Source organism: Stenella coeruleoalba (genome assembly GCF_951394435.1).
Source record: "Stenella coeruleoalba genome assembly, chromosome: 13".
In the NCBI taxonomy this organism is placed as follows: domain Eukaryota; kingdom Metazoa; phylum Chordata; class Mammalia; order Artiodactyla; family Delphinidae; genus Stenella; species Stenella coeruleoalba.
Window position 1 is genome coordinate 39,868,283 of NC_137159.1, and position 18,410 is coordinate 39,886,692.

At 44.2% G+C, this 18,410-nt stretch overlaps 1 long non-coding RNA gene across 2 annotated transcripts in view; it reads left to right on the top strand.

Moving 5' to 3' along the window:
- Positions 1-18,410, top strand: part of LOC307196579 — a 596,584-nt gene that overhangs the window by 202,561 nt on the left and 375,613 nt on the right. For both annotated transcript variants that reach the window (XR_013831170.1, XR_013831171.1), the window contains one exon: positions 8,257-8,351. This is a non-coding gene — a long non-coding RNA (uncharacterized lncRNA). The remainder of the gene's footprint in view (positions 1-8,256; positions 8,352-18,410) is intronic.

Below are 18,410 nucleotides of genomic sequence, written 5' to 3' on the forward strand. Positions count from 1 at the left end.
CTTGCAGTACTACGTTAGCTCCCTTTGGGTTAAGGGCACAGAATCTGGGGCCAAATGGCCTGGGTTCAAATTCTGCCTCCTCCATATACAAACAGTTAAACCTGGGACGTATTTCCTTGTGCCTTGGTTCCCTCATTTATAAAATGAAGGTAATGAATAGCACCAGCTTCACAGGGCTGGTGTGAGGATTCAATGAGTTTCTCCACGTGATGTGCGTAGAAGGGTGAGCTGTTGACTGGGGTAACTGGTGTGTTAACCCTTCTGTGCTTGCATCTCTGTGTGTGTAAGCCACAAAGGCCCACAAGCCTGAGGTAAGGTGAACTGGGTAGAGCACTGGCTTCAGCGTCATGAGACCCACTGCTGTGTTAGATTCCTTTTTGGATTAACTTCCAAAATGTCAGACCTCAGTTCAGTCCTCAAACCTTTCCTGTCAAATAGGACAGTTACATGCTAGTCTACCTCACAGGGTGGATCTCAGATGAAGTGATGGATGTAGACATCTTGTGCAAAAGCACTAAGTGCTGTATAAATGTGAGGGACTGTCACTAACGGTGATGGAAAAGCCATGATCCTCTGTAGGGATGGATGAAATGGAGAGGCTGCAGGAGAGGGGGCAGGAAGGGGCTGCTTCCAACATTTTACTTGAGCTTCCAAGCTTGTTCTGTTTCTGCATGACTCTACTCTCAGCATTCCCAGCACGCGGACTATTCCTCTGGGCTATCCATGGAAGGGATTTTGATGGGCCCTTAGGGTCAGTCTTGTATTCCATTTCTCTTATCTCAGGGTCTTGTCCTGGAGACCCTGAACTTGGTATCTGGCAGTGTGTCTGTTTGGCCTAGCAAGGAGAATCCAGGCCCTTGCTCTTGGGAGTGAGCAGGAGGATTAAAAGCCCCTCTGGAGGGACGATGTGGGACGGTAACTGTGGCATGGGAAGGACCAGGTGTTGGGGACCAGACAGGGTGTGATCAGAGCTCTGAGGTAGGCAGAAGGTAAAGGTCAGGGTAAGTGATGTATTGGTTTCCTCTGACTGCTGTAACACACTACCAAATAGACTATACTATTCTCTTATAGGTCTAGAGGCCAAAAGTCTGAAATCAGTATTACCGTGCCCAAATCAAGATGTCAGCAGGCTCATGCTCCCATCGAGGGCTTTAGGGACGAATGTGCTCCTTGCCTCTTCCAGCTCCTGGTGGCTAGGGGTATTCCTCGGCTACTGGCCACGTTGCTCCAGGCTCTGCCTCCGTGGTCACTTGGCTTTCTTCTCTTCTTTCTTCTGCCACTTTCTTAGAAGGACACTTGTGATGGCGTCTAGGGCCCACACAGATAATCCAGGATAATGTCCTCATCTCACAATTCTTAATCATTATCTGCAAAGATACTTTTCCCCAAGAAGGTAACGTTTATAGATTCCAGGGATTAAAATGAGGATATCTCTTGGGGGATATCATTGGGCCGGGAATAGGGAAAGCAGGAGACAGGCCCACATAGGGGATGCCCAGAATGAAGGCATTAGGAATCAGGGGACCTGTCCCAATGGGGCAGAGGAAATTAGGCAAAATGGGAAAGAAACATATCTAAGGGGTAACAAAGAAACCTTTTTGACTGCCTGAATTATAGTAGACACTGAATGAAATAATGATATTCATCAAATACCTACTAAGTGCCAGGCACTGTTCTAAGGGGCTGGAAAGAAAGCAGCGTGAAACTTGCATCATTAAGCAAATGAATGAATAACTGAGGACATTCTTTGCTTAGCAAGGAAGGTCTTTGTTCTTGTTAGACTAGGTATCAAGACCATCAAGAACAGCTGACTGATGTGCAGTTAGAGATCAGAGCAGGTGCTCTGGCTGGAGTGGGGTGTGTGCAGGGGAAGAAGGCCTGCCATCACCCAGCCAGAGGAGGGAAAGGGATTTATTTAACTGGGTGGTTCTTGGCCCAAGCTGCACATTGAACATCTGGGGAGCTTTTATCAAATGCCCATACCAACCCCCAGAGATGCTGATTCAGTTGGTCAGGGTAGACTGGGCATCTAAGCAGTGTAAGCTCCCCAAGTGATTCTAATGTGCAGCCAGGGACGAGAACCAGGGTTAACATCTCTTTGTGCTGATTGCCTTATGATTTGGAATCAGACCTGGCTGCAAAACAAGGCTGAGTCCCTTTAAGCTGTGTGATCTTGGGCATATTATGTAACTTCTCCGGGTCTCCATTTACTCATCTATAAAATGGGGATAACAGTACTTATCTTATACATCTCTCTAAGGATTAAAGGAGAAAATATTTGCAAAGTGCTGACAGTGATGCCTGGTACATGGTGAATACTCAGATATTATCCTTACAACCTTTCACTAAGTTAGGGATTAGTGTGCCCATTTCATAGATTTGGGAGTTGAGGCTTAGACACATCCAGTTAACTTGTTCAGAGCCACATTGACAGTAAATGGTGGGTATAAGATTTAGCCCAGACCTCCTTTTATGACCTAATTCTACCCATTATTTTTGACAGTGGTGCATTAAAACCCAGCCACCCCACTCTCTTCCCTTTGACCTCTGTAGCTGTGAATGAGCTGGCGACTGCTGCTGCTTGTCTCTTAAGACCCTGGTTTCCCCTGAACACCTAGGAATTTAGGGTGGGAGAGAAGCCCACCCCACCTTCCCTCTTGGCTCCGTCTCTTACTCTGAGATAAGGTAGACATAAGATCACTGTAGGCTAAATAATGGCCCTCCAAAGATAGCAGGTCCTAATTCCTGGAACCTGTGAACATTATCTTATATGGCAAAGTCTTTGCAGAGGTGATTAAGGATTTTGAAATTAGAAAGTTATTCTGGATTGTGCAGGTGGGGGGCCCTGGGCCCTAAATACTATCACAAGTGTCCTTCTAAGGAAGGCAGAGAGAGATCTGACACATACAGAGGAGAACGAGATGTGACTGTGGAGCCAGAGATCGGAGTGATGTGGCCACAAGCCGAGGAATGGCCTCAGCCACCAGAAACTGGAAGAATGGATTCTCTCCTGGTTTCTCCAAAGGGAGTCTTGGCCCCGTGTTACTAATTTTGGACTTCTAGCCTCTAGAACTGTGAAAGAATAAATTGCTGCTGTTGTAAGCTACCCAATACATGGTAATTTGTTATAACAGCCACAGGAAACTAATACCGGAGGTTCTCTGTGGTGGTACCTTCAAGTCACAGCAAACCCAGTGGGGGTCTGCTCGCTTCTTCTTTGGGTGCCTGATTGCTGCCTCCTACTGCTGGGCCAGCAGGGCCTTAGGGAAGCTTGTGCACCTGTAGCGCTGGACGGCAGGCAAAGTTGCTTCACCCTCACACCCCTGCCCTTTCCCACCACCTGAGCTTCTGGTCAGGAGTGGATGTGAGTCCTCTCATCGACTCTGCTGCAGGAGGGAGATGGCCTGTCCAAGAGGTGGGGTGGGGATGCAGAGCCAAAGAGGCTGACAGGCTCCCATTCCCGGCCCCTTTTTGACATTGAGCGTCCCCAGTCCAGTTTACCCCCATCTTCCCAGCCCTGTTGCTCAAGGGCAAGTGCTTTCTGGAACCGTTTTACTCAGTGCACTGGGAACAAAGGAGAAACCAAATGCCTTGCTTAGGAGCTACCCATATGGAGGAGGCAAGGCTAGGCCCAGTGACAGGATAATTGCTTAAATGTCTGCTTTAAGTATAAAGGCAGACTCTACCTCCAGCTGGAGTTCAGGTTCCCACAGGTCATGAAAACAAAGAGGGGAATGGGAGAAGTAAAGAGGAATAGAAATGGAAACGATTAGGAAAGATTGCCACTACTTACAGTGGGGGAGGTGGGAGTTGGGAATTAACCCTTTTGGGATTGTGCAAGTAGGGTGTGGGCTCCCAGCTCTTGGCTTTCCTTCTCAGGCTGGGAAAACTGGAGGCCTGAGCCCACGGGCGAAATGCTCTGCTCCAGGGCAGCTCTCCCAGGACCTAGAGAAGAGGCTGGTGGGGCTTGTCCAGGCGCTGGGCTGTGGGCGGTGTGAGTTGGTAACGGCTTTGAGTGGTCGCGCTGAGTTTGTGGGCAGCACATGCAGGTTCCATTGTACTTTTATCAGAATCCCTCCTTTTCCCTCTGCCACTTGAGCCCGTCTTATTTCCTGGCGGGTGAAGCCTCCTTATGCTTCATGCTTCTGCTGACCCGGCACTCTGGCACTCCTTTGGTGGGGGTGGGCTCTCTGCACTCACTCCCACAGCATCCTCTGTTTCTTCTTTGCAATCCTCAGTATGTTGGTAATTGTTAAGTTAATTGTAGTGATCTTATCTCCTCAATTCTAAGAAGCACAGTTTTTCACATTTCTGAATTAGGGCCTGCCTTACAATCATTCGGCATGTTTAAGGGGTGTATTAGACATGGTTCCCCAGAGAAATAGAACCAATAGGATATATATATCCTATTATATATCATATCCTATCTATATAGTTATATCCCATCTCTCTCTCTATCTCTAGGTGTACAGAGAGAGATTTTAAGGAATTGGCTCACGTGACTGTGGAAGCTGGCAAGCCTAAACTTTGCGGGGCAGAAGAGCAGCCTGGAAACTCGGGCAGGCTTTCCATATCGCAGTCTCGAAGCACCATTCCTTTTTCTCTGGGAAGCCTTAGTCTTCACCCTTAAGGACTTCAACCGATTGGGTCTGCCTGCATTGTAGAGGGTAATCTGCTTTACTTAGAGCCAACTGATGGTAACTATTGATCACACCTAACAATTACCTGCACAGCAGCATCTAGACTAGTGTTTGACCAAACAGCTGGGCACCATGGCCTAGCCAAGCTGACACACGTAATTAACCACTGCAGTGGGGTAGTCATTGGTTTGTTTGTTTTTATTCATTCATTCCCTCCTCCAAAAAATGTACTATAAAAGTACGTACAATCTCCGTGAATGTCTTAAGCACTGGGCTATCATGGCGTTTGTTTTGAGTCTGCCCTTCAGTAGGCTGTGGGCTTGAAGAAGGCAGGGGTCATACCTGTTTGTTCACCACAGCATCCTCAGTATTGGTAACCCCTTTGACCGGCCGCTTGGCTAAGCAGCAAATGATTTGGATTCGGGTGCTCCTCTGACTTTCAATTTCCTCCCTTTGGGAGTGTCGCAGGACCTTTCTCCACTTCCTTTTCCCTTTTGTGCAGATTGCACACTCCTTTTCTTGTCTCCGTCTCCCTGTCCCCCATCCCTTTTATTTGGCTAATGCTCTGTGCCTAATCACGTTAGCCAGCATTGGCATTATAGAGATGTTTGCAATCCAGCCCAGGTCTGATCATGAGCTTGAGCAGCCCGAGGCTACTTTAAGAATGTGTTGATTGGTAGGGGTTGGGGAGGCCCCAGAGGGGGCCAGCATTTTTGGCTGATGGAGCTGCCCACATGTGTGTCTGGGCACCGCAAGAGAGCCCTGGCTGCTTGGGTTTTGGTTCTCTCCTTGATCAGGCTCCTGGTGGGGTATTTATCCTGGCTGGGTGTCTAAGCCCTTCCTGATTGTATTAAGCCTCATGAAAGTGAGGCCCCAAACCATCCAGCTAGTGTGGCTAGTGCTGTGACCACAGCAAAGTGCGCCCTGTATTCCTTGTCATTCTCTGTTTAAGCTCATTTCAACTTTCTCCCAACACTGGGAGTATGAAGAAACTGCCACGTGTTTCTTTGGTTTGCAAGCATTACCTCATTTCCCTTGTCTTGGGTATTAATTCAGAAATATTTATTAAGCGATTTCAGGATTTGGGGCAATTTTGAAAGCATTCAGTTCAAATTCCAAGAAGGATGCCATGGGTTTAAAGGAAATTAGCTACCTCTCTCCTTCTCTCCATTTTCTCAAAAGCACCCTGTATTTTCCTTTAGAGCATTTTGCTTCCTTGTCATTGTGCCTTAATTATTTACAATCATTCCCTCAATGTCTGTCTTTTCTATCAGATTGTAAAAATCTCCATCTGGGCAGGGTTCATGAGTGGTGTCTTCACCACTGTATTCCCAGGGGGAGGCACAGTAAGTTCTTGACCAGCTATTGACTACATTTTGATTGACAGGGATATGGCATCCTACCTGGAAGGTGCAATTATATTTTTGAAAGTTTGTACATAACACGGAGGAATATTCATGTAGTAGCACATAGTTATGTGTGTGAAAACTGGATCCTTGGAATCAACATAAGAGCCTGTGCTATATCGTTCAAAGAGCCTTAAAGTGTTTCTTTCTTCTGTTTCTTGAAAAGATCTGAGACAAGACTACCTAAGTCACGAACCCTAGAGAGTCTGGTGTGAAATTGTTGCAGGAAGGGGGACCTCTTCCAGGGACCGAGAGTGGGCTCTTGTCTAACACTCGAAATGAATTATCTGAGGAGACACACGTACTGACAAAGCAAGAGACTTTATTGGGAAGGGGCACCCAGGTGGAGAGCAGCAGGGTAAGGGAACTCAGGAGGACTGCTCTGCCACGTGGCTTGCAGTCTCGGGTATTATGGTCATGGGATTAATTAGTTTCCGGGTTGTCTCTGGCCAATCATTCTGACTCATGGTTCTTCCTGGTGGTGCGTGCATCACTCAGCCAAGATGGATTCCAGTGAGGAGGATTCTGGGAGGTTGGCAAGACATATGGACTGGCGTCTCCTCTCTCCTTTTGGCCTTTCCCGAATTCTTCCGGTTGTTGGTGGCATGTTAGTTCCGAGTTCCTTACCAGGACCTCTTGTAGCAAGATAAGTCATGCAGATGGTTACCGTGGTGCCTGGCCAGGGTGGGCGGTTTCAGTCAGTGGTTCCCCTAACAAAATGAAATGACTTTGGGTTGTACAATTGTGAAGACACGTATCCCCATGTGTGTATATTTAGTATACTGTACTTTGCTAAAATTAGGGGCTCGGTGAATCAGACTTCCTGGATTCATATCCCGGTTCTGTCCGTTTCTAGATGTCCCATAGGAATGTTGTATGGCCTTCAGCACAATGTTTGCCATCCCTATGCCTTAGTCTATTCATCTATAAGAGGCGATACTAATAGTCCTCACCTCATAGGCTTGTTTTGGGATTGAGATAATTTACAGAGCACTTAAGTCAATGCCTAGCTCAAAGTAAGCTGAATAAATGTCATTATTATTATTTCTATAAATATGTAGTAGTAAAATAGTCTTTGCACGCGTGGTGAGTTAAAAATAAGAGGGTTTTTTAGGAGGAGGGAAAACTCCGATTACTGAAAACCACATGGGCTGCGTGGAAATGGAAGTGGGCTCTGATATAAGTGGAAATAATGCTGATAGCCCAGGACACAGCACTTTAGGGAGGAGGAGAAGAAACGGTGAGTATAGAGAAGACATATAGTTATTTAGTCATTGGCACGTATTAGCAAAGCATTGGGATGACAGAATTAAAAACTGGGAGATAATTCAGCCATTGACTAGGAGTGTCGATGGAGTTTCGACTCATTTGGCATCTGGGTGCTTCCAGCCATGCTCACCTGGCATCGGCAGGAATGGTCATTTCAGTCCAAAAGTTCAGTCCAGCCAACATTCAGGGATTGCTGGTGACTTGCCTTTGTGAAGCCCAAACTCCAATCGTCATCTAGCCTGGCTGGTTGTTGGGATCCGGCAATTCTGACAGTAACATCTGCCAGTCCCCCCCGGACAGTTACTGGGGTCAGAAATTGCATTGTCCCGCAATTACTGGAAGCACCCAAACATTTCTAATTTCAGAATATTCCCGTAGTGAGACAGTATTGGTCGGGAATGACATTGCCTGGCCTCTCAGAACAAACACGAGTGACTTGCCACAAAGCCACCCTGATGCAGCTTTGTCACCACGTCCCCCGTATTCACTCTACAGAGTGGGCTTGAAGTACACTGCCGGAAGGAAGCACCAGGCTGGCACGTTCCCTTCTCAGTCTTCCTCTCAACTTGGCCCACAGTGGGGTTTCTGGCCAATCCAGGATGGGTCTTCTTTTTCTTTTTAATTCCTTTAAAATGGAAGACTCAGTTTTAATTGAGGTATAGTATTATTTATTAAAAATGATATATTACAGGTACTACTGTGTTTTTTCATCCCAAAGAACTTTTCACTCCAATTGGGTTCTTTGATCTTTTCAACAGCCCTGTGAGGTAAGTTGGGTGGTTAAGCATACTATTAATTTCATTTTGATTGTGCAGACTCAAGGAGGGGAAGTGATGACTTATCCAAAGACAAACTTCGGTTAAACTGGTGTTAATAATAGCTAATATGTAGCAATTACCTTGTACCAAATACTATCATAAGTATTTATTTAATCCACACAGTGAGCCAATGAAGAAGTCACTGTTATTATCCCTGTTACGTGGATGAGGAAACTGAGACATGGAAAGATGAAATCAACTGCCCAAGATTTCAGCTGGTAAGTGATGGAGCTGCGATTACAACCCATGTATCTTGGCTTCAGAGTCTAGGTACTTATCCACTGTCATATGTTGGATGATACAGTACATGGTCTCAGAGATTTTCAGGCAATTCTTGTTCCAGTTACTGTCTCCCTTTACCAGTTTCCTGTCTTCTTTAAGGATCTCCTGATGTTAGATGGACAAAGCATGTTCTAAAATGAACAGAAAAGAAGTGTGTTCACTTCTTTATTATACAAGCAAGAGCAGTAGCTGGAGAAGAAAGTGGGAACCACCTTCAAAATCATAATGAGATGAAAGATTGAAGCTTATGAGAAGGGAAAATGCTGCTGAAACTATTGTCTCACTCTTTTGGTTGTTGCCAAGGACTTTTGTTGGCCTCCTGCTCTGTGCAGTTTTATTTTGTTGAAGTAGGAGGAGGCATATCAATGCTGAAGTCAGACTCACTGTGGAGTTGGGGAGGGTCCGTGTCAGTTGCATTTTCTTTCTTTGTGGACTTCAGAGAAGTGTTGGCAGCAACCAGATTTGAGATCTTGCAGGTAAGGGTTTTAGAGCCCCCGAGAGAGCCTGCTTTTCTGGTGAGCTCCTAGGTTTGTGGGATGTAGAATTCATGTGAAAACTATTCAACTATTTTGAAAGAAAGAGACTTTAAAATTAACTTTGACTTGACTATAGGGGGTTTTGGTGCTAATAGGTTAGGACATGCTATTCAGAAATTAGGTCCTTATAGCCAGGGGTCAGATGGAACTTCTCAGGGCCATTTTGAGACAGTGAGAATGCACAGAGAAGGAGAAAGCTGACTTTTGGTTCTTTGGACCACCAGGTTTTTTTGTGATTGAAGTAATTCGTTTGTTACTATCAGTGTATGATTTGGAGAAAATACCATTTTCTACGTGGCAAATTTTCTCCCATGGAAGATATTCCTTTTGGTTGGCTGGGAGTGGGGTGGGGGAGTGAGTAGGAATTTTCAGGGCTCCAAAATGCTCAACAGTTTGTTTCTTGCCTGACTTCACATGCAGCAGGATAACTAATTCAGATAACTCCATGGGGGCCTCACCTGGGTTTCCTGTATGGTGTCTAATTTTCTTCCTGCTTGAGTTATTATGTAATCACATTATGTTGTCAAAACTTGGACAGTGGGAGAGAGTAAGGTAATAGAGAGAGACCCAAATTCCCTGGGCACTTCTGCTTAACATGACTTTTCTGACCTTTGGCATAAGTATTAACCCGAGAATGCCAACTTTGTCATGTCTACAAGCATGTGTGAATGGGTGGACAGGGTGAGATGGGGGGTGACATTAGACATATAGTAGGCACAATGCCAAAGGAGACAACTGAAAAATGAAACTGTTTGCCAGACTAGTTTATTTGACATCTTTAGACAAATAAATTGTGTTGCTTAAGAGAATTTTGGCTGTGAAAAATTGGAATTGATAATCATATGGATTTGTCTGTAGTAAATGTTATGTGCCTATAAATTTAAAGAAGGTGTTTATATTCATGTGTTGACACTCTCTGGGGGTAATTATAAACACTGCCCTCCACACAGACTGATATATTTAAATATTTGTATTGATTTATAAAATTACAAAAGTAATGTAGCAATAACATTAAGTGAATTTAGAAGAAGAAGAAGAAAAGAAAAATCTCTAGCAATCTTACTATTTGTGTGTCGTAACTTTTTTCATGTTTGACTTTTACTTTTTTGCTGTTGGCTTACATATTTTCTATAGAGTTGGAATCCTAGCTACACAGACTTAATTTACCCAATAAAATTTGCAAACTGGACGCAGCTTCAGTAGTAGATCCATGGACAGGTGAGCAAGAAGGGGCACCTGAAAGCATGTGGCCTGATCTTGTTCTGCATGTGAAATGGCAGAAGCCCAGAGAGGTGAAGGGATTTGCCTGAAGGACAAAGATTGGGAGGAGCTCAGGTGGGGCTTTTCTCATCATAGTGCTGCTTCTGCCCACTCTACAATCTCTCTCTACCTTAGTCTTGAGACTTGCCCTCCAACACCACATATCTCTTCAGCTTGTGTGTGTGTGTGTGTGTGTCTGTGTGTGTGTGTATATACATGTAAATATATATTTATAGACATGAATTGCTCTCTAATATATGCAAAAGCTTAGTTATGGCAAACTACAGTTCTATAAACGATTATAAAAGTTGGAAAGATTTGAAGAGGTAGTCATGAAACTATGGAATTTTACATATTCTCACATAACAAGTCTCCTAAAAAGTTTTTTTTAAGGTCTTATGCTATGTAATGTTAGGTCACTTATGATGAAATGCCACTGCCTAGAAATGTGAAAACCTTAATGGCCCTGGGAAGTAAGCCCATAGGAGATGGAAAAGAGAATAAAGTTGTAGGGTGAGCTGATTACAATGGACAGTTGTTTTCTCACAAACAAAAGTGAAGTTTATATAAACATTTTTAAATGGAGAAACCACAAGTTTATTTATTTGGCTCTAAGTAGTAGTAAAGATTGATTTCCCATTGAGTTGGAGGGTCTATCTTTTTTTTTAATCCTGATTTTTAATAGTAGCCTTTAGCAGAAGTCTATAGGAATGGTAGTCATCATCTTGGAATGTTTCTGATACATCTGGATTAAAGCTTTCCCTCTTTTAGGTGTAGTTAGCCATACCTTTACAAATGAATAACTACAGGGAATTAAAAGAGAATGAAAACATCTAACTAGATTTGCTTGAGAGGTAGATTTGTAGATAATTTTGAGGAGGGGGATTTTTTTCTCTAGATTATAAATTAATTTTGGTAGTTAAAAATGTATGTCAAAGGCAAATCTTTTCCCAGTTTCCAATCAGCTCCTTGAAAGAACGCTGCTTATTTTTTGTTAGAAGATGCCCTTTTGGATTCCCTAGTTTAGGAAGAGTAATCTGTCTCTAGCACATCAGCACACTCTGTCACAAAAATAAGTGCCTAATAAGTACTTCCTAAATAAATGGATTTTCTTCATTCAATTTCTTTACTTTGTGGCCTGTTTCCCCGTTGGTACTCTCCAGAAATGTGTCTTCTATGTAGTGTCAGTCAGGGAGACTAGGTTACGTTGCAGTAACAAACGTCTCTGTGACTTTACACTCGTGCTACATATCCATCTTGGGTCAACAGGGAGGCCCTGCTCATCTGGTCACTCAGGGATTTAAGGGGATGGAGGCTCCATTTCAACATGTCCTCCCACTTCATTGCTATAAGGAGGAAAGGATGCCGAGAATTGTGTCTACTCAGAAGAGACGCTTATCACCTTCTGTGTCGGCTAAGGCAAGGCACGTGGCCACACCTAGATCAAATCCTACCATGTTGTCTGGAAGCAAGCTCAGAATAAGTGGGAAGTGCCCTGATGACTACCACGTGATTATATGGTAATGATGGAGATTCGTGTGGACTTTTTCCTGAAGAGTTTATAAAGTGATTCCAGTGTTTATACCTAACCCACAATTAAGGGAGATAGGTAGGTTGCTGGTGTCGCTGCTCCTGGAAGAAGTAGAAGGACATAGGGAGGGAGAATTAGTGACTTACTTAAAGCCATGGAATGTATTAGCAGACATCCTGACACCTAGACCCCCAGATTCTTTTTTTTTTTTAACATCTTTATTGGACTATAATTGCTTTACAATGGTCTGTTAGTTTCTGCTGTATAACAAAGTGAATCAGCTATACTTATACATATATCCCCATATCCCTTCCCTCTTGCGTCTCCCTCCCACCCTCCCTATCCCACCCCTCTAGGTGGTCACAAAGCGCCGAGCTGATCTCCCTGTGCTATGTGGCTGCTTCCCACTAGCTATCTACCTTACGTTTGGTAGTGTATATATGGCATTGCTACTCTCTCACTTCGTCCCAGCTTACCCTTCCCCCTCCCCGTGTCCTCTAGTCCATTCTCTACGTCTGTGTCTTTATTCCTTTCCTATCCCTAGGTTCTTTAGAACCTTTTTTTTTTAGATTCCACATATATGTGTTAGCATACGCCCCCCAGATTCTTGATGCGCTCTCTTCAGAACCACCTTCATGAATGGCTCTCCTTAGTCTTTTCAGGAATAACTCTCATTTTTTGAAGCATCTTGATGCCAAGTCTCTATGAGGTGATGGGTGAGTTTGCAGTTTAAATAGACTTTTGAATGATTGGTCTTTTCTTCTGGAGCAACTCTGGGAGGCTAGATTGTGTAGACTAGAAAAAAGAAAGTAAAATGTGGATTAAAGTCAGGCAGGTCTAGGTTTAAATTTCAGTTCCATCTCTCCACTGTGTGACCTCGGGGAAGTAACTTGTCTGAGATACAGTTTCTTCCTCTGAAAAACGAGGATAGTATTTCCTACCTTGCAGATTGTGGTGATGAAAGAGGAAAGGTTGTGGAAGGCATAGCACAATGCTGGGCACCCAGGAGAGATTCTGTAAGTGCGACAACATCACCCAATTCTTCAGTGCTTTGCTTGCCCACATTTTGAGCACCGGAGCAGGCCCAGGAAAATTGGGGCACTGTTCCCAAGCGAGACTGATATTGTTTCAAGATAAACAACTTGGTTTCTGTCTGCTGTAAGCTCCTCAACTTATTTTGCTAAAATATCATAAAGTTCTAAGTTCCGTTATACATTTCAGGGCCTTTTTCTTTAGTTCTGTTTCCTCCTCAGTTCTTGGAAGTGCTTTTAGGGCAACCCAGTAGTCATGGTATGGCAAAGAGGCACCAAGAAATTACTGAAGTCAAACAGTAGCTTCTAGAAACTACCTCATCCTAGTTCCAAGAAACTTTTAGATACCCAGTGCCAAGGAGCCTTTCTGTGATTCGTGCGGAAACTTACAGTGGGGATAGCAGAGAGGAGTCACAGCCCTGAGCTGGCTGCCTTGTTGAAAAGCCTAACTCTGCTCTAGGCAGAAGATGGTCTGCTCTAGCTTTCCCCGTTAACGGGACACCAGCCTTCACCAACTTCATGTGTTCTGGGTGGGCTCACATGTTTCAACGGTGTTGTTGGGTGCCTTGTAGGTCTGATTTCACCCTGAGTTTCCCTTTGCTCTGGGTGAATTGCATTGCATTTCAAGGTGAATTGCATTGAGGCTGTTTGGACCAAAGTCAGGAGGGTTTGGGAAAAAGAAAACAAAACACCATTTTTGTGTGTCTGTTTTTTTAATTAAAATTTTTTTTAATTTAATTTATTTTTTAACATATCTATTGGAGTATAACTGCTTCACACTAATGGTGTGTTAGTTTCTGCTTTATAACAAAGTGAATCAGCTATACATATACTACCCAAAGCAATCTACAGATTCAATGCAATCCATATCAAATTACCAGTGGCATTTTTCACAGAACTAGAACAAAAAATCTCACAATTTGTATGGAAACACAAAAGATCCCGAATAGCCAAAGCAATCTTGAGAAAGAAAAATGGAGCTGGAGGAATCAGGCTCCCGGACTTCAGACTATACTACAAAGCTACAGTAATCAAGATACTATGGTACTGGCACAAAAACAGAAATATAGATCAGTGGCACAGGATAGAAAGCCCAGAGATAAACCCACACACCTGTGGTCACCTAATCTATGATAAAGGAGGCAAGAATATGCAATGGAGACAAGACAGTCTCTTCAATAAATGGTTCTGGGAAAACCGGACAACTACATGTAAAAGAATGAAATTAGAACACTCCTTAACACCATACACAAAAATAAACTCAAAATGGATTAAAAACCTAAATGTAAGACTGGGCAGTATAAAACTCTTAGAGGAAAACATAGGAAGAACACTCTTTGACATAAATCACAGCAAGATCTTTTTTGACCCACCTCCTAGAGTAATGGAAATAAAAACAAAAATAAACAAATGGTACCTAATGAAACTTAAAAGCTTTTGCACAGCAAAGGACACCATAAGCAAGACAAAAAGACAACCCTCAGAATGGGAAAAAATATTTGCAAATGAAGCAACTGACAAAGGATTAATCTCCAAAATTTACAAGCAGCTCATGCAGCTCAATATCAAAAAAAACCCCAACCCAATGAAAAAATGGGCAGAAGACCTACATAGACATTTCTCCAAAGAAGATACACAGATTGACAGCAAACACATGAAAGGATGCTCAACATAACTAATCATTAGAGAAATGCAAATCAAAACCACAATGAGGTATCACCTCATACCAGTCAGGATGGTCATCATCAAAAAATCTACAAACAATAAATGCTGGAGAGGGTGTGGAGAAAAGGGAACCCTCTTGCACTGTTGGTGGGAATGTAAATTGATACAGCCACTATGGAGAACAGTATGGAGTTTCCTTAAAAAACTGAAAATAGAACTACCATATGACCCAGCATTCCCACTGCTGGGCACATACCTTGAGAAAACGATAATTCAAAAGGAGTCATGTACCACAATGTTCATTGCAGCTCTATTTACAATATCCAGGACATGGAAGCAACCTAAGTGTCCATCAACAGATGAATGGATAAAGATGTGGCACCTATATATAATGGAATATTACTCAGACATAAAAAGAAATGAAACTGAGTTATTTGTAGTGGATGGACCTAGTCTGTCATACAGAGTAAAGTAAGTCAGAAAGAGAAAAACAAATACCTCATGCTAACACATATATATGGAATCTAAAAACAGTGGTTCTGAAGAACCCAGGGGCAGGACGGGGAGGGGGAAGGGTAAGCTGGAACAAAACATTTTGATTCAACAGTTGCTTAGTAAGTAGCTGCCGACCAGGAACCCACCACTTGTTTTGACTATTATGAGCCAAAAAAAGAAAATTCAAACTGGTTTATGAGCATAGATACCATCTCAGTGTTTTAAGGCCCACAAATAAAATCTAATCTTTAAAAGTGTGTGCCTGTTTGTAAAGAGACAAAATTTAAAATGTGCGTAATTTAGCAACTCAAATTCCAAATTATTTAAAACCCCATTCCTTAGACTTGATTTTAAATATACCCCCTCCCCTCGTTTCTCCCCCTCACCCCCAGCTCTAGCAGGCTTCTTCCTTCCCTCCCTCTCTCTGAGGTGCGGAAATGGGTTTATGTTTAGCAAGTCCATTCAAAACCTGGAAGGTCGATGCTTTTCTTTGAGCTGCTTGAATAAATGATAACAAAACGTGATCTTTGCTCAATACCCCTTCCCCTACCTCTTTCAACCCCCGCCCTTTTTTTTTTTTTGTAATATACGGGGGAGAAAAATACTTTCCAAACACAGAACTTTATGGCCAGAGACAATCTGGCTGCTGGAATAAACAGTCTGCTCCCTCGTTTACCATTCCATCATGGGCTTAAATCCTGAGGAGCTCGCGGCTGCCCGCAATAGTTCTTGCTTGGCAGCAGGGAAGTCTGCCAACGTCCCATCAGGCTTGTTTCTTAAGCAAAGTTGCATAAGTTAACAGGTTTTATTGTTGGGGGTAATCTGGGGTTGTGATTACAGGAGGGAGGGACGAGGCCCCCAGAGTGTTTGCCAGCAACAGCCCTTGGCTTTGCTCATTCCCACTCCTCATTAATTTGTGTGAGCTCAGCTTGGATAACAAACGTGGGGCAGGGGATCCTATTCAGCCAGGCCTGGCCCCAGTAAGGCCTGTGAGCTAACTGCTCTAATTGAGTGGGAGGGGCTGCCTTCCTCTCACTCCTGTCCCTTTCCGGCCCTGTTTGGAGAGGAATGAATGGAGGCCCACTTCAGCTCCTGCTGGCAGCCCTGAGGCCGGCTGGGCCCTGGGATCCACTGCTGGGATCCATATCACCGCCAGCCCTCTTACAACCGCGGCTCTGGTCCTTCATTGTGTGAGGAGGTATTCCAACAGTCCTCATTCTGGGCTTTGCTTTCTTGTTTTCTCTTGCTTTCCTTTTGGGTTGAGAAACACTCTGCTATAATTTATATCTGGGAAACAGCATTAGAAGTGTGTTAGCATTCCGCTCTGGATGGACAGATCATTTACAACTAGCGCAATATATTATCGATGTGCTGCTCTTTAGGACCTGCTATGTAATAGACATGTAATGAAGCATAGGAAACATGGATTTCATTTCCCAGCCCCAAAAGGAGAAAATGATTTCGGGGCAGAAAACTCACCCCAGGTGGGGGGCAAGGGGTGGGGGTTTGGGGGACAGGGGAAGGGTCTGTCTCTTTAAGACAGACTAGGAGGAAAACCAAAAGTCGTCAGCTCCGAAAGTAACAAATGAGGGCCCAGAGCTGTGGAGCTAATGTGCAAACTTGTTTCTGTCCTCTATGGCGCCATCATTTATTCAGGAGGTAGAAGCAGAAGACGGGGACTTGCATTTGCTTGATACTCAATTATACATTAGTGTACATCACTTGGCAATCTGTTCATATCAATTTAATTGGATTTTAATATTGCCTCTGATCTTGTTGTCCAATTAACAGTACTGGCTGGCAATAAAGCAGAACCACACACTATGTAACACCTTTGATCCCTGCCATATGGAGCTCTTCCATTGATTACCACATTTTCAAAAAATTTCACTCTCTCAATATGGGCTGTGATAAATGGGAGAAAAAGCACATCCCTGATGTGATAAAAATTTCACTTCAACTCGCAACTTCATTTATTTTGTTGACATTCGGCTCTGATTAAGAACAATAAAAAAATCATGCCCTGAATATCATATGCAAATACAACCCTGGGCATGAATCTAATCATGCCATGGGAGCATTACCATGACTAGCCTGGCATCGGCTCAATTTTTTTTAAAGTGACAGCATACACTTCTGGGCTCACTGTGCAAAGTAGTCACCACCGCTATGTCATTTAATAAACGTCTGATGTTTTGGTTCCCACCAAGGCATGGAGAAAGTATCTGAATTTCTGCCTGTTATTACGAGGCCTCTGTGTTCAGGTGATGCCTGGCATTGACATCCCCTGTGCCCATTCCTTTGTTCCCTGCTCCGGGTGATCCAGGCAGCTGGGATCTGGGATAGGGGTGAGGTTCTTGGGTGACCCCCTCAGGCTTCCATCTCTTCTTGGGGGCACCTCTCAGGATGGGTAGGGGCATGCAGCTTTGGTTTGGAAGGGGCTGCAATGCCAAGGACAGGACCTGCCTGCTCTTAGGAAGCTTGTGAATGCCTGTGTGCGCCAGCTTCCTGTTTGCCTCTTGGAGGCATGCAAGCAATTACGGCTTAATGCCCTGGAGACACTCCCAAATGACAGGATTAACCCCCAAGGGAAACAGGCTTCTGTTGTGAAGGATTACATCCAAGTTCTAAAAGGCCCTTCCACAGCGCTGAGGAACCGCTGATCCTTTTCATGCCTCCACAAGAAGGTTGCCAGTGGCCGGAGCTGGGAAAGGCCGGAGAGGCCCCTGTCTGATTGTGGGCTCTGCCCTCACACCATTTTCTCCTTGTCCTGCTCTGGGAGAGACTCCTGGATCATCTCTGTGCCTGTGCTGCCGGGTGTGACCCAGCTGGTACTGGGGCGTTTGACTCCCAGCTTTATAGCAGGGCCTGCCACCCCAGCTCTCAACGGGGTTGTGGGATAGAAAGGGGGTGGATAAAGGTGGCCATGCCCAGTGGCAGTGGCAGCCGGGACTCACCCGGAACCCCGGCAACTTTGGAATGCGGGAGGGTGCCAAGGCTGTCGGTTACATATGTCATAAATTATTTCTTGACCATTAGCAGTGTTTCTGCCTCATAACTGTTCTTCAGGCATATTAAATCAGCAAGAAGGAAGAGCATGCTAGGACATCTGGGGCTGCCAGATAATTCAGTTAATTTCTATTCCCTTGAACCTGGAGGTGTTAATTTGGAAGCACAACAGAAGAGTCTGAAGAATGCTAATACGTCATTTGAATGATTAATGCAATCAGGGGGATTGGGGGGACCTCTGTTTACTCTTTAATTTTGACATGGCACAGCAAGGAGGAGAGTGGCTGATTTTCCAAAGTTAAGGGCGGGTTGGTTTCATTTCAGTCACATGGCCTCCGCTGGGGTTTGGGGAGCTGGGGTGACTCAGAAGGGCTGTATAGGACGATGGGGGCCAGTTTTGTTCGTATAATGGATACCGCCAGGAAAACAGATGAAATTGTTTGTGATCTGATGAGCCCTGTCCTCTTG